We start from the raw sequence: 14802 nt of genomic DNA on the forward strand, positions 1-14802 counted from the left end.
TTTTATTGTGGAACGTCCAACAATTTGAAGCAATCAAGTAAGCTATGAAGTAAGCTATATCCGCACTCCTTTTGTCATTTCGGTCCCGCGAGGCTGAACCACCGCTTCCAAAGCTAGGCCTGATGAATGCTAGTTTTATTGTCGTTTTATATAATATCCAACAAATTTCTATCGCACCATACTAATGGAATGTTTTCTAAACTGCACTTGGGAGCAGCACAATGACTTCCGCAAAATTATTCCTCTTTAAGGGCTCTCAACGTTTTGTGGAGCGTCTATGGTATTTACATTTTGGTAGCTAAACAAAAGCGGCGTTGAATACAACAACCGTTGGGAAGCGAAGCGAAGTCAGTAAATGATTAGTTCAAAATAGTTATTTGATTGAATGCATTTTCTCAGCGCTTAAGCCAGACACCCAAATAGCTTATTAGTTATTGAGGTTGGTCCCACTGACAAGCTGAAACCACAGCATGAGCTTGGTTTCTGTGAAATTCGGTGTCTGTGTGCGCGTTGAGCCAAGTAAAGCGGGTCTTTTGAGCCCCCGACAACACCGAAAGATACGACATAAACCGCTTGGAAAGGACGCACGCTTGCTGTTGTACATGGGTGACTTCACGCGGTACGCTTTAAACACCATTATTAATATGCTTCGCAAACATTTTACGATACGTTACCTAGAACACTGCGCTGCTCCAATCATAGAAATACAATATAGTCGAACTGCTAAAGTATGCAGAGCAAAGACAATGGTATAAATATCGAGCATAGACAGAGAAACTATTGTGAAAAATGCAACGAACCAAGGTATAACAATAAAGGCATCGTTAATATAGCACTTTCTGTTACTTGTTTCCTGATATTGTTATGCCCATATAACCACCGCCACATATTAAAAATTAAACAGGAAGCTCCGATGACCGCATAGCGGCAGTTGTTACAATTGTTATTTTACTCATTTGGGGGAAACAAATCAAGGACCTTAACTAAAAACTGCAAGTAAACATGCACGTGTGTAACTATAAGAAATTAACATACAAACAGAACAAATAATAAACTCAAAATCGCCAAATATGGTTTACGTAACTTAGCTATGTGAGATATAAGTAACAGGGCTTACAACGCAGTACCAGTGCAACAGAATGAACCGCGTCTAACATAAATGTGCATTCCAGTATTCAGGGTTGCGTCCGAAGTCACGATGTGGCAGCTTTCTTCCGCCATTTCAGATAAAATGAACACCCGGCCATTCGGAGTCTCCCTCAGCCGCCAGGTGCTGGATACAATGGCCGCTTGGAAACAGACCGGGTCTATTCGATAGATGTGAAACAAAAAAGGCAGCATCTCCACTCCGTGGATGATGGCGAGGGTGCGGAGTACGGGGACTAGAAATGACATCCAAGTTGCGCCCCGAGTGACATCCGATTTGCGCCCCGACCGTCATTCGATTTCAGCCCCGAATTTCGCTTGATTTTCGCTTGATGGTGGTGTGCGCACGGATAGACGCGGACGGACTTTGGGAGGTCCTAAGGTACTCCGCACCGTTACAGACGAGGGAGTAAGCCGTTTGACTCTCGGATACTAAATCATGGTCGTAGCCCAATGCGTAAGGCGACTGCCATTAACTCTGTCTGGTCTACCAGACACAGGCTCAAATCTTGCCGATGCCTGAGTGATTTTTTGCTATTATAAACGCTATGCGCACGGACGCGGACGGCCATTGTGCGATCCTAAGGTGCTCCGCACCTAAACATTACGCTTGCAGCTCACAAATGACACGCTACACAGTTTATTTATACGACAGGGTCAGAGAGCGAGGGGTGGCGCTCTTGCCGACTCCGCAAAAAGGCAGATGTTTTCGTAGATTTGTGAGCAGAAGCAGCAAAGGACACGTGCCGCATGAAAAGCTGCTCGGCACGTGCACCGCCGACTATTGTCCGGCTGACGCTCGAGCTCAAACTGCTGCTCTGAGCCCTTTTTGCGTTTACGTAGCGGCCAGTTTGTTAATTGTACAATGTTCCGCACGATAAATTTAGTTTGTAAAGGACGTTGCTCTTGCACCGTACAAAGCAATTGACGTCATTTCTGTCACAGCACTGATTCTTTTGGACGTTGTTAAGGAAGTTGCGCATCTGTGCCTACTTCGAGAGGGAGAAAAACAATAGGTATTCCGAACCATCTTAAAGCTGTACGAGATCTGGGGCGGTAGTCTCGTGCTTGTCCATTTTGAAAACGACCGTTTTGTGTCCGTTTTATTGTGACGTACGTCCAGTTGTAGGGGGGCCTTGATTTGAATTTTGCGCAACTGTCCTTGTAAACATATTTTTTGAAGTTGAAGTTGAAGTTCTTTATTCCAGTCAAGTACAATGGCTGAGGAGGCGGGGGAAAAAGCCGCTGTTCTCGCGGCTTGACGACTAAACCTATTTTAAACGACTAAACCTATTTTAAACTATCTTTTATGTGTTTATTGTTCCGCCAAGGAACCAATCGTCTGCTCCTAATCGTTTGCTCCGAGAAGCCGCAGCTCATAGCTACGCCGTGCTTGCATGACTTCACATCCGGGTGTTCACTTTTAGCCAATCAGGGTATGCTCAAAACGGACAATTTGAAACGGACACAAAACGGACAAAAGAGGAGAATACGGCTCTTGTCAATATACGTCGGCATTACCGTACGCGTGTACGCTGAGCTTGCTGGTCCGGTACAGCTCACCTTCTCGACTCACCGAATAGAGTGTTAGCGGCATACAAACACAACAATCTGTAGGGAAACTTGCCCTTAGCCGAAGCTGTACCTGCTTTTGTACTTTGTCTGGTGCATCATGTTAACATGACTTATGGAGAGCAGCACGAGGCCAGTAGGCAGGTATTCCCCACATACCACTTTTGGGCTGTGCCGAACCAGTGAGGTACTGGTTTTGTCCATTTAAGGAGGAAAGACTAGCAGGCGGAACTCTCGCTCAAAATTATGCAAGCGTGAAGGAACTGCTATAGTGAGCCTTCTCTGCCAACTCTTGTGTGCACGGAACCCTTTCAACTTATTTTGAAGAACACCAAATAGATTTTCATAGGAACAGACGTATCCTTTCCCCCGCACGCACACATGCACGCACGCACTCTGTGTTTGTGTGTGTACAACACCGATAAATGTACGACTACTCCTGCCTAGCTATTCTTCCGGAAAAACGGCCACCACCACTATGGAACTCGTCTTCATGCTTCATTTCTATTGAATAATTCCTTTCCTGCCCGACCAGAGGGTTCACCCCGTGACACGAGGGAACGACGTATGAGCGGAAAATGTTGTGACAGGTGAAAACAATTGCTCCTTTCAGTTAGTCGTGGAGCCCTCAAAATTTCGACCCGTTGTACTAACGAAACGAAACCATTCACACCAGTGCTTTGTACGGGATGTTGCACTGCCTTTCCCCCGGCAAATCGGAAGCGCAATCCGAAAATCCCAGTATCGCTCCCTACCCTAGGCGTGCACTTTTCTCCACTTCTATTACAAGTTTTCCAGAAATTATCGCAAATGGAATGTACGTCCATAGCCTTTTACCCGCATGCACAAACGAAGTTGAAAAAGTACACAGACGCGCATTGCGCTTTGTTTACTCGCTATATGGTCGATGTCTCTCAATTAGTGAAGAAATCGAAATTTATAGAATTAGAATTTTGGTATCAAGAGGAAAATTCCATCGGCTTAAATTTACATATTCTCCTATTAACCACGAACTCGGTCTTGACGCAGCGAATTTTATAACACCCCTATTACTTCGGCGAGCTCTTCATTCACATTCATTGTCTATTACCCTATTTTTCGCTCAGACAAACCAGTTTAAATACTCCTTCTTTCCACGAACATTGGGTGAATTAAACAATACTTCTGTACAAGGCCTGCTGTCAGTGTTCTGAACCAAGCGTTCGGAACAAATTACCTTGCATTTTTGTCATTTGAGCATCATCTTTTGCGCAAATGGTTTTAGCTGGCTTGCCTTGTACGATTTCTGTCCCTTCTCGTATATTCTTGTCCCCCTTAATTATCTAGTTTTTTCAACGAATATCGCTTCTGTTTGGCTCTACCCGTATAGTTTGAAGTATTCATGTAACAAATTTCTTAATTCAGTATGTAGCTCTCCTGCTTGGGACTCTGCACTCCAGTATTTTTTTTTCAAATAAATATGTAAAAATAATTAGTGTTCCGAGTAATTCGAGTGGACAGCGATGAACCACACATGTAGAGCTCGTTCTGAATAGGGTAAGGACAAAGCAGGGATAATATTAGGTTTTTTTTCTTTTTTTGAGCGGCTCAAACACTATGCTCGATAAATTCCCTCGGTCTATCTTTCCCATTGCACTTGAGCGACGAATCACTCCTTCCAAGGTTGGAAATGCAAAATTAAGCGCACTTAGGTTTTCATTACGAAACGAAAAATGCTGGATGACATTTTACAATGCTTAATGTCTGGCTTGCGTGCTTTGTGCGGTATCACAGCGGAAACAATATTTTTCGGGTCTCATCCTATGATGGGACTCTTCATTAGTATTCGACCGCCTGAACTCAACGATTGCGAATTCGGGTACCTTGTGGCGAGGGAGACCCGCTCGTGTTCTGGAGAGGTTATTAGAGCACAGACACGATTTATATTTTATCTCACGGGATGAGAATCAGAAATGTGTACAAATATCATTATTCTACAGTACTTGCTCCTTGTAAAAGATTCTGTTAAAAAGGACTCATAAATACACAGATGTTTTCGCGGGCATAGGGATATTTAAATACGACAAAATGGCTTATACCGGACCATTTTGCAACGAACTGCTGGTCGCACTTCAAGGCATAGCAAAAAGATGTGGCTTGGGATAAGACAAAACGATTTACGCATGTATAGCTAACCTAAAGGCAAAAGAAATTGGAAGAGGTCACTTCAAGGGTCACTCAACATGCGAAGCATGCATTAATTTAATCGCGTGCATATTCATCGCGCCCAGAGGGTGGCAATCGATCTCATTTGAAACAAATTTAGTTTGCGTGGTACGAACAGCCGGGCTTAATTTCCGCTACCTTCCCGAGTTTCATCGCCGTGTATCGGTGTGCCCAGAACAAAACAGTGTTCGGAACCGAAAGAAAAGTTTTCGCATGGGTAGAGCAATTTATGGTCTAGTATAGCAATCGAGCTTCGATATGCAATAGCACACCATTCTGCAAGACAGCCGTGATGCAGTATACTTTAGAGTAGCTGGCTTAGAACAACCGTCGAGCCTGCTTTCCGCCACCGCTGACGTAAACACTATTGTTTATTACGGTATACTGGCCTATTTATAGTAAATACCCGTCATTTACGGTATCGCTGACTGAGCTTCAATCGAGAACTACAAAGCCCCCTTCTTCGTGCTTATTTGGAAACAGACTGTTTTATCTGCACTGCTTTTTTTTGTTTTGTTTTGCTGCGTGGGCTTGCCCGGCCCGTGTAGTATTCAGAAGTTTTTTCCCTACCTACGGAGGGGGTAAGGTAAAATGCGCAAATGCATTTCGTACAGACGGCTAACCAGCGAAACTGTGACGTACGGGTGGTGTTTGCCATTGCCACGCTGACGACGCACCGCCTGTATACCGCAGCCTCCCCGGCCCGCCGTTGCCGTTTGAGCTGTGCTTCATTCTGTAGCTCGCTACCCGCGTGCTCCACTGCGATCCTCCGTTTTCCCTCCCTCCGATGCGCCGTTCCCAATTACCAGTGTCGTGAGATGTGAGAGTGTAGCTACGTCGTCGCTAAACCTAGCCCTATCTCTTCCCTTACTTCTAACTCCGGGCCAACCTGTTCTTTTCTTCGCAGGCGCGTGAGTTCGCGCCGGAGGAGTTTTCTGCACACGCGGGACCGCCAGACTTTCCTTTCGCCTAGGCATATAAAGCATCGATTTAAAAGGGGCGCCAACATGATTCTCCACAGAAACGCGGGAAGAGGATGGTCCCTGCTTGATAGCGGTCTGGCGAAGCGAAGTTTGGAACTCAGAGCTGGACGAAGCGGTAGGCAGACAGTGGTTTCCGGGAATTAAACGTGATCCTCCAAACAAAACTTGTAGTCTGGAGTGCCAGCTGGTGCAGGAATTTTCCCGAAATAGCGGTAGGTCGTTATGCGAAATATAAAAACTCCAACCCCACATTATTTAGAGCGTATTTAGAGCGGGCAACAGAGAATGGAAGGAAAATGCCCTTCCCATCCTTCAGACCGTGCGCCTTAAAGTCCGTGAAGGACGCTAAGCTATAGGGTATTGTACATGAAACGTATGCAACACAGATAAATCCCGAGAGTGCATGTGGCTTAAACCAAACGAAGCAGTTTCCGTGTAGTTCAATCTCGTTGTCTCACGGCGTTTTCTTATTGACGCATTCTTCATGCGCTTCCTCTCTTTCCTGCTGTCTGTTTAGGTTTCAAGCACCATTTGCATTCTTTTTTATGGATAGGGGGAAGGGGTACAGACTTCTCCAGTTTACAAGTGAGCGTATGTTTTGATCAGACACCGAGTGTCCCAATGGTGTATACAGGAATACACAGCCAGACGGACGGACTTTAAACTACCTCTCACAAAAATTCTAGGGAGAGGGATCGCTTAGAATTTTCGTGAGAGGTTTGATGTCAGCCTGTTTCTTACGCAGTAAGTTCGCAAACAACCCAAACGTTGTTATACCGATGCTGCCTTTCACGACAAGACCAAGGCCTCCCTAATCATCTTCGACCAAGGAGGCATCAGGGACTGCCTTACCTTAAGTACTAGCATATAGGAGGCCGAAAGTGGCGTGATTCTATTGGTAATAAAATACGGAGAATTTCAAGAAAAGCGCCATCAAGTTATTACGGACTCTGATAAAGCTGTACTTAGCATCATAAATGGTTCAATTCACAAGAGGCACAGAAAACGTTTACCACTCAATATTCCTATAATCCGAAACATCATTGTCATGAGGAGCCTGATGGTATAATCCGACATGAGGAGCCTGATGGTAATGAGAGAGCAGCCCAGGTTTCGTGAGAACTTACAAACACCCCAGCGAGCAGTCTTATCTTCGTCCCCCTTCTCCCAAATACCTTAGGTGAGCGCCTCAAATTAAAAAAAAAGCCAGAGTTCTCTTTCCTCCACCAGATTAAAGCTTAGCAGCTGCTGAGATTAAATCTATCAGACAAATACAGACGAATACCAATCCGAACATACTCAGAAAAAGGGGTTTTCCTAGAAAATCTTAAATGCCTGTAACAAGTACGCTGAAATATCCTCTTTATTCCATGCATATGATCCTCAGTGAACAACACCGACTTATATAAGCTATGGGAGCGAGCTGTGGCCAGCTCCGACCGTGGGGTTCAGTGTCTATACTTAGGGCCAGGAGGGGGGCAGAGGAAAATAGGGCACTAGAAGGAGGGAACCAATCCTAGCCCAGTCATATTGCGTTATTTTCAATTTACGTTTAATCATTATCATCATAATCATCGCCGTAGTCGTCATCATCATCATCATATCGCACACACACACATGCACACACAAACACAAAAACCAAGGACATATATTACCCATAAAGAAACAGCACAGAGGACCGATTGAACATAACCCTTGGGGCCACAGACGTCGACCGGCGGCTTTCGTGGAACAGCAAATAGCTTTCTCTCTTGACGATTAAAACTAATTCAATCGAATTGCATTACAGCAAATGCTGGCTTATCCGACAGCCTGCAGTGCATTTGAGAATCAATCAATCAACCACTTAAGAAATCAATCAATCAATCAATCAATCAATCAATCAATCAATCAATCAATCAATCAATCAATCAATCAATCAATCAATCAATCAATCAATCAATCAATCAATCATTCAATCAATCAATCAATCAATCAATCAAGTTTATTTGACATCGACAGAATAGAGATATCAAGAGCGCGGATAAAAGCCAACAGAAGCGGCTTTACGGGGTCCGTGCCCCCATGTTTACTTATACCATGAATGTGTACACTTATGCATCAGACAAAAAGAAAAAATTGCATTCATAATCAATGTTTTCAAGAAAATTCACAGTCCTTGGCAGCAACATAACCAATCCATGTTAAAATGAAGCATAATAGCCACAATGCAACAAGAGGCTTTCCCACAAGAAATAAGATGAACTGCAAGAACGCGAGAAGCAATTATAACACGAACACAACATAGTTCATTGAATAAGCGGATTTAACAGAGATGGTAAGGTGTAGCACAATAATTGTTTTCGTAGTTTGTACATGGGTAGGGCCCAAACCATGCTTCTGGATGGCGATGGTTGTAAATGTTATGACTTGGAGTCAGGTTCGACAGTTTGCTAATACAATTACAAGTTACAATGATAACAATACAATTACAATAAAATTACAATGGTGGTATCCGCAATAACGAGCGACCCACAGACACCTCCTTGCAAGGATAGTGTATAGAGCAGCGCCACACCTGTCTTATCGGAGAAATTCTAAATGCTGCACGGATCTCCAGCCTGCTGTGTATCAGTAGCCGCGTCATGCACAGCAATGCACGGCACGCATTAACCACATCCAACTGCTTCCAAACGGAAAGCAAAAGCCTTCCTCTCGTGTAGCTCAGCCGACAAGGTGATCGCTTGATGACCAAAAAGTCGATTGTTCGAAAGTGTGCAGGGTAAGAATTTGATTTCACTGACACAACCACCGCTTGGCGAGCCGCGTACCCTGTACCATGAAAGTGTTGGGAGAGTAGGTAATAACGCTGCGTTTTAGACTTCCGCGGTTTGCCTTCACGAGAGTGAGCCAGATGTGAGAGTTCGTGCGGAGCAGCGCACAATTAAACATCATGATTTGTCAACCTGTGCGTTGGAGGATGAGAATGTGCATGCTGTGGCCAGCGTAAACACCAATAGGCAGGGATCGAGCTAGCTTTTTTTACTCGTAGTCAGGCAGAGATACCTCCGAGCGGCAGCTGCTCTGGAGCACACTGCGATTTGTCGCTTTGATCTTGCCGAATGACCGCAAAAAAATGAACCCTTTTGTTCAGCGTACATAGGACCAGTTGTAGGCAAGGTATGCCGATTTCAGCTGTCCTTATAACGCTCTAGCACAGGAGCTGCAGTTTCGGGTTTCATGTAAGCGATACCGCCATTCGCATGCAGGCCCGACAACCATGAAAAAAAAACCGTAGGTGAATGCTCACTCCTGCGCTTATATGAACCTGTAGGTGCAAGGTCGTGCACGCATATGCTTGAGTCAATCTATATATTAAAACTCGGTGACTGAGACGTTCAGCTAATGACACTGCGCTCCACGTATGTTCCGGTAACTTTCACCATAGATTGCAGCACCCGAACTTCACTCGCATAATGGAAGGAGCGCTGCATGCGCTAAGTATCGTGCTACTGTTCCAGTACGAAGACATCTTAAGGGCACGGTTCCGTCTCATGAGAATGAACGGCTCCTCCTGTATGGGTAGGACACAGATTCACGAACTTGTGTCACTTGCTGTCCGCGACCGTCGGCACACGGTAGTCTCAAATAGCTCTTACTTCTATGGTACCTTCTAAATGAAGTGATCTCGTTTCCTGCAATTTCCTGTGCAAATTTATTTCAGTTCTAACGAAGTTTTTATAATGTCATCATGCCGGAATCACAGCTCCCTGTACTTATATCCATGTTTTCCTGTATTTGCAGGTGATTCTTGGAAAGAGCTGAGCAAGAGCGGAACTTCTCCAAGCGGCTCATTCAAGACTGGGTCGAGGATACAGTGCCTCTACTTAGATCATCCGCATGAATACATGGCATAGTTGAAGTTCATATTGTGTAATATAGTAGGCATCCTTCATTGGCAAAGCTCATCTGTTGTAAATAAAAGTAAATAATTATTGCACTTGTACCCACTTCCTTTATATATTTCACAGCAATCAGTAAATGCGTTCTCGCGGGATATCTTAGGTATTTAAGGCTTGGTGATAAAGTCTCTTGCAGTCGTCAAAAAATAAATCAAGTTTTTTTCTGACCACAAGTCCTCACCTTCGTAGTTGGCGTTAAATAGGGTGAGAGCAGAGGTTAGCTTCTCATTTTTTTTCTTAATGACAGTTATCCCCATAACATTCACCGCCATCATCCGCTTAATGTTCACTGCAGGATGAGGCGGAGGAGGAATAAACGTCTCTATGGAGTAGTTAGTCTTAGGGAAGTGTACTTATTGTCGGGCCCCTTGAGATCGTCCAGCTTCTTGAGCTCTTCACCGGCCAGAGGGGGTCTTCAGGATCCGAGCTCGGCAGTGCTCTCTTCCAGAAGTCAGGGGAGGGGAAGAGCAGTGGTGGGGGCGAGGTGGGTGCGTGGGGAAGGTGGAAGTTCTTATCGCAGCCCGACATAATATGGTAGAGGGTGCCCGGAGCCTTGCAGAAGCGGCATTGGGAGGAGTGCAGTATCGGGGCCAGGATATGGGCTCTAGTTGGTTGGGAAAAGGGGTTGGTTTGGATGCCTCCAACGTGGCGTTCTTCTCCTTTCGTGAGGTTTTTGTGTGAAGGGGGAATATTGTTTGCTCCAGGCGGTAGTGCTGCGTGATTTATTTGAAGTATGAGAGGGAACAGACCTGCCACTGCTTGCCCAACACCTGGCCTGCCTGGTGTGGCAGTTCTCGGGCATGCAGGTGGGCAGCTTCGTTGCCCGCGTGAGGGGGGGTGTCGGAATTGGCTGGAGCCGAAATAGTCCTTACATGATGCTGGGGAGGATGCTGCAGCGAATTTGTGTCCCGGGCTGTGAGATGAGTCCGCTCGAAAACTTCCTACACGCTTGTTGGCAGTCCGTGATAATGACCTCCGCAAAGGTTTGCGCTATCTGAATCAATCTACCCCTGAAGTCGGCTATTTTTTTTTCGTTTGGTTTACCAAGTTATATATGTTCTGCTTCTTCAAGTCCCGTGTCTCCGTAGCCATTCTGTAATTCTGATGCTCCACCGGACTTCACTTCTCGACATCACGAGCCCCGCCCAACTGCACTTCTTTTTCTTGTCCTAGCCGGGATATCTTCCACCCGAGTTGCCTCCCTAATCCAAGACGCTCGTCTCCTATCTCTAAACTTCACTCCTATCTTCCTTCATCTCATGGATCGTTGAACGACGTAAGTTTTGGTCGATTTATCAGCAAGTCTCTCAGGTAAGCCTAAAATTAATTATCACTACGATTTGGCAAGTTAGGTTCTCCAAAAAAGAATCCATAATTTGAAGTGGCGGGAAAAGAGGCAACAGGCGCTACTTAATTAAACTGAATCGGTAGTACACCAGTATTGTAAGATACTAGAGCAGTAGACAATGTAAGACAATGTAAGACAATGCGTGGAGATATACCTGAGCAACGTCTGGTTAATTAATCTTAGCTGCCGGGGAAAAAGGTAGCAACAAAATAAAGAACAAACGAGAATCAAGCTGATAGGAAAAAACTTATAGTATACAGATTAGCCCGCTACTGCCTTTGAGGAAATCAGATATGCTGCTGCACAGACGAAATTGCAAAGCCCTTCGGAAACCCTTTCAGACGCGAAAGGATGGGACCAGTGAACCATTATATTCTTTACGATAAATCGGAGAATGTTAAGCCTACCCGGCCCAGAAGAAAGCTCAAAGTTTTAAGAAGCTAAGTGTGGGCGCTCACGCAGCAAGGGTTACATTTTTGTCTATTGACCACAACAAATATCCGGTCGTAACCTTAAACGGAGTCATTAGATATTAAAAAAAACTGTTTTGTGTATGCTACTGAAGTGGAAAAACAGGGATGTGGTTGTGTAAACTGGAAGAAAAAATAAAACGCCCCCCTAAAAAGACAATCAATGTCAGTAAAGAGTATGTTCTAAGAGTCGTGCGTTTTCCGCTTGAATAAGGTGTGTTTGCGAAGATATTTCTACTCTCCCTTTGCTCTTTACTTGTGAATGATAAAAGCGCTCGCATTCTGTTCTATGGAGAGTAAGAAAGGGCTGACAGATAGTTAAAGTAGCCCTTTACGATAACCAGCCAAGGATAAAGCTACTGGCATCGTGCCCGTCTACACAGTGTGATGGGACTGTTTGCTAATTTTTGCTGTCAGTGGAGGCTGTAGACTAAAATGAGCCAAGTTGTAGACCATAATGAGCCCAGACTATAATACGTGTAGCAGTAATTCTTAATTTTCCTTGCAATAAAAACTCCATTTTCAACATTCTAACTTACAATTGTCTCGCACCGCGATCAAAAGTGTCGATATTGTCTTGGCCCCAAGCTACCTAATGGCATCCTTGCAAAAGTCATGTAAACTTGTAACGCATATAACAAGCAGATGCTTTTTTCTCAACAACCCTTGCCACCGCCAAGTTTTCTCTTTTCGTTCTTCGGCGTAGGTTCTCTTTCGGCATTCCAATCATCGCTTCTTTGCGTCAAATCCTTTTCGTGGTTCTTCAAGTAAAGAAGCGTTGGGGCGGGGAGATGTTGTAATTGCTGATGTTTTTCACATGTACTAAAAAATAATTCTTCGCCCTATCATAAATTTCCGCAAAAATTTTTGTTCAGAGGCTCCATCCCATAAATCAGGGCCTACTTCCTTGTCATTCCCACTTCCCTCTATGTCATCACGCTACCGTAGCATCATCCACCCCTATCGCTAACTTTCCATTCCGCTGTTACCGCCCTACCCGCAATAAACCCAGGAGGAAGCCGCTAACGAATGCCCACTCCAAAATCGTCCACTCTGTTTCCTCTAACCTCTACCCACTGAAGTGTCATTTCTGGCCATCACCTAATACCACCTACCACATGGTATAGACTTGCCAACACACCTCATTTCCCGCGCCTATAAGGACTCTTCTACCGAGAAGTGGGAGGGTCTGCTGTCCAGCTCGGGCTAGGCTGGCCAGATTTGCCTGGTCACCCGTGCTGAGGCTGCATCCAAGGCAAGAGGTACCTGAATTGAGGCCGACCGAGTGCAGTGCAGACTCACCGAGTGCAGACTCGACCACTTTGCTTCATTAAACGTTTATTTCCTTACTCTCGCTTCGTGAGAAGTAGTCTACAGAACATCTGTGTATTTTTCGGTTTCCCATAGCGTGCACGGACAAATCGCGTAGAATGAAAATTTTCACAGAGCGAGTATCGTTACAGAAAACGGCAATTCTTGCGTTATCGAAACTATCCCGAAACAGATTACATGACAAATGGCCCCTAGGACGACTTTATAATTACGGCGAATTTAATTTACTTGTCATAATTGGAGAATTCACAGTCAAGTTTCAAACGTTAAATAATTTCCGTGTGTTTCCATACGTGGGCTAATACGGGAACAAAACGCACCTCCCCTTCTTGTCCGCTCGAATAAAACTCTAGCCCTACCAAGTTTCACACAGATAATAAACTAAGAAGTATGCTCAATCGCAAAAAAAAGACTAAGCTTGATGCAGAGTGGAGGACACAAAATTTCGTATCGTTCACTCTGTGAACTGCACCAAGCTTCCCTGGTCATTTTTCTTGGCAGAGTGAGAGCGCACAGAATTGTTTTTTTTTTTGAGTTATAAAAAAGCCATGGGGACAATTAGGAATCCTTACGCGTGTGAAAGGCGGCAGCCTTTTATGTTTATATAATGTTTGGAGCACATACACGAAAAGTGACCATAAGCAATTGACGGCAGATGTCGTAGCAAATCCCCTATCGCGGGTATGTGACAATTGTGGGCATGTTGACACTTAAACAGATGGAAATGAACAAAAATCCTTTGTTCACTGGGTTTTTCTCACTGCAACTGCATGTCATCGACACTTGCACTCTTCACGAATGGCTGTAGGTATTGTGGGTGGGTATGCTGGCATCGCCGAAAATGGGTACTGGTGAATCGTCTTTGTTCTCACGCCGGCTGACATGGTCATGAAACTGCCCCCTTTTGTGGAATGCGAAAAGTTTGGCGCGGAATGTGGACGTCAGAGCCAACAGGTTGGGAATTATGATGTCCCGTTAAGAAAACGCTCACTTCGTTCTGTCACCACTGCAAAACATCGCGTACACCCCGTGTCAGAACAGCCCGGTAAAAAACAGCGCTTGTTAGAACGCCATAGGCTGAAACAATGAATGGTAGGGAGGGGGGGGGACACGACGCTTGGTGGGAAAACTGTTCTCGCTTTGCCGTTAACCCCCAAACACACCGCGCAGTGCGGTAGTTAACCTCTCCTTGCTAGTTGTGACTCATAAACGTGCCATGTTTCCCGTGCTGTTGGATCGCGTATTGCAAATCAAAATGTATTCCCTTCTTGGTAAATAAAGTTGAATTGAATTGAATTGCACAACACTAGTGGCCTCGAAACACTCTGTACATCCAACATGCCGACTCCTGCCAACTGCGCAGTCCAAGGGAACCGAATGAATGAAGCTCGATAATGCCAGCGCGTCACATGGTGAAGGCTCGGGGGCAGTGCATTAATCTGCAGTGCGCTTTTTGTGACCTCCGTCTGCAGACGCACGTGTGCCCCATGTGCGCATCCCTGGCTAGTTCCCCCGCTTTCCTTCTTGTGACCTGTCGGACCAAGCACACCAAAGTGTACCTTACGTTGACAGTTACCTTCCCGGCCGCCTTATAGTTGCCTTGTTAACCTTCCACTGCCGTCAGCAGAAAGGAAGCCAGGCACTATGGAGGAGATGTGCAAGTCTAAACAGAAGCTACAACTCGTGCATGCGAAAAAGAAACGGAAGCGGGTGCCTTTTTCGGAAAAGTAAATACAACGAGATACTCATACACGCCAGAGTATTGCGATATATTTGATACACCACAGAAGTGTTTCACTACTGAG

At 45.1% G+C, this 14802-nt stretch overlaps 1 protein-coding gene across 1 annotated transcript in view; it reads left to right on the forward strand.

Moving 5' to 3' along the window:
- Positions 1-9891, forward strand: part of LOC144170078 (uncharacterized) — a 34796-nt gene extending 24905 nt beyond the window's left edge. Inside the window, exon 3 of the mRNA XM_077699626.1 lies at positions 9690-9891. The gene's annotated coding sequence lies outside the window, so the exon portion shown is untranslated. The remainder of the gene's footprint in view (positions 1-9689) is intronic.
- Positions 9892-14802: the final 4911 nt, after the last annotated feature.

The sequence above is a fragment of the Haemaphysalis longicornis genome, unplaced genomic scaffold, assembly GCF_048455015.1.
Source record: "Haemaphysalis longicornis isolate Haplotype H1 unplaced genomic scaffold, Haemaphysalis longicornis Haplotype H1 scaffold_1, whole genome shotgun sequence".
Lineage (NCBI taxonomy): Eukaryota > Metazoa > Arthropoda > Arachnida > Ixodida > Ixodidae > Haemaphysalis > Haemaphysalis longicornis.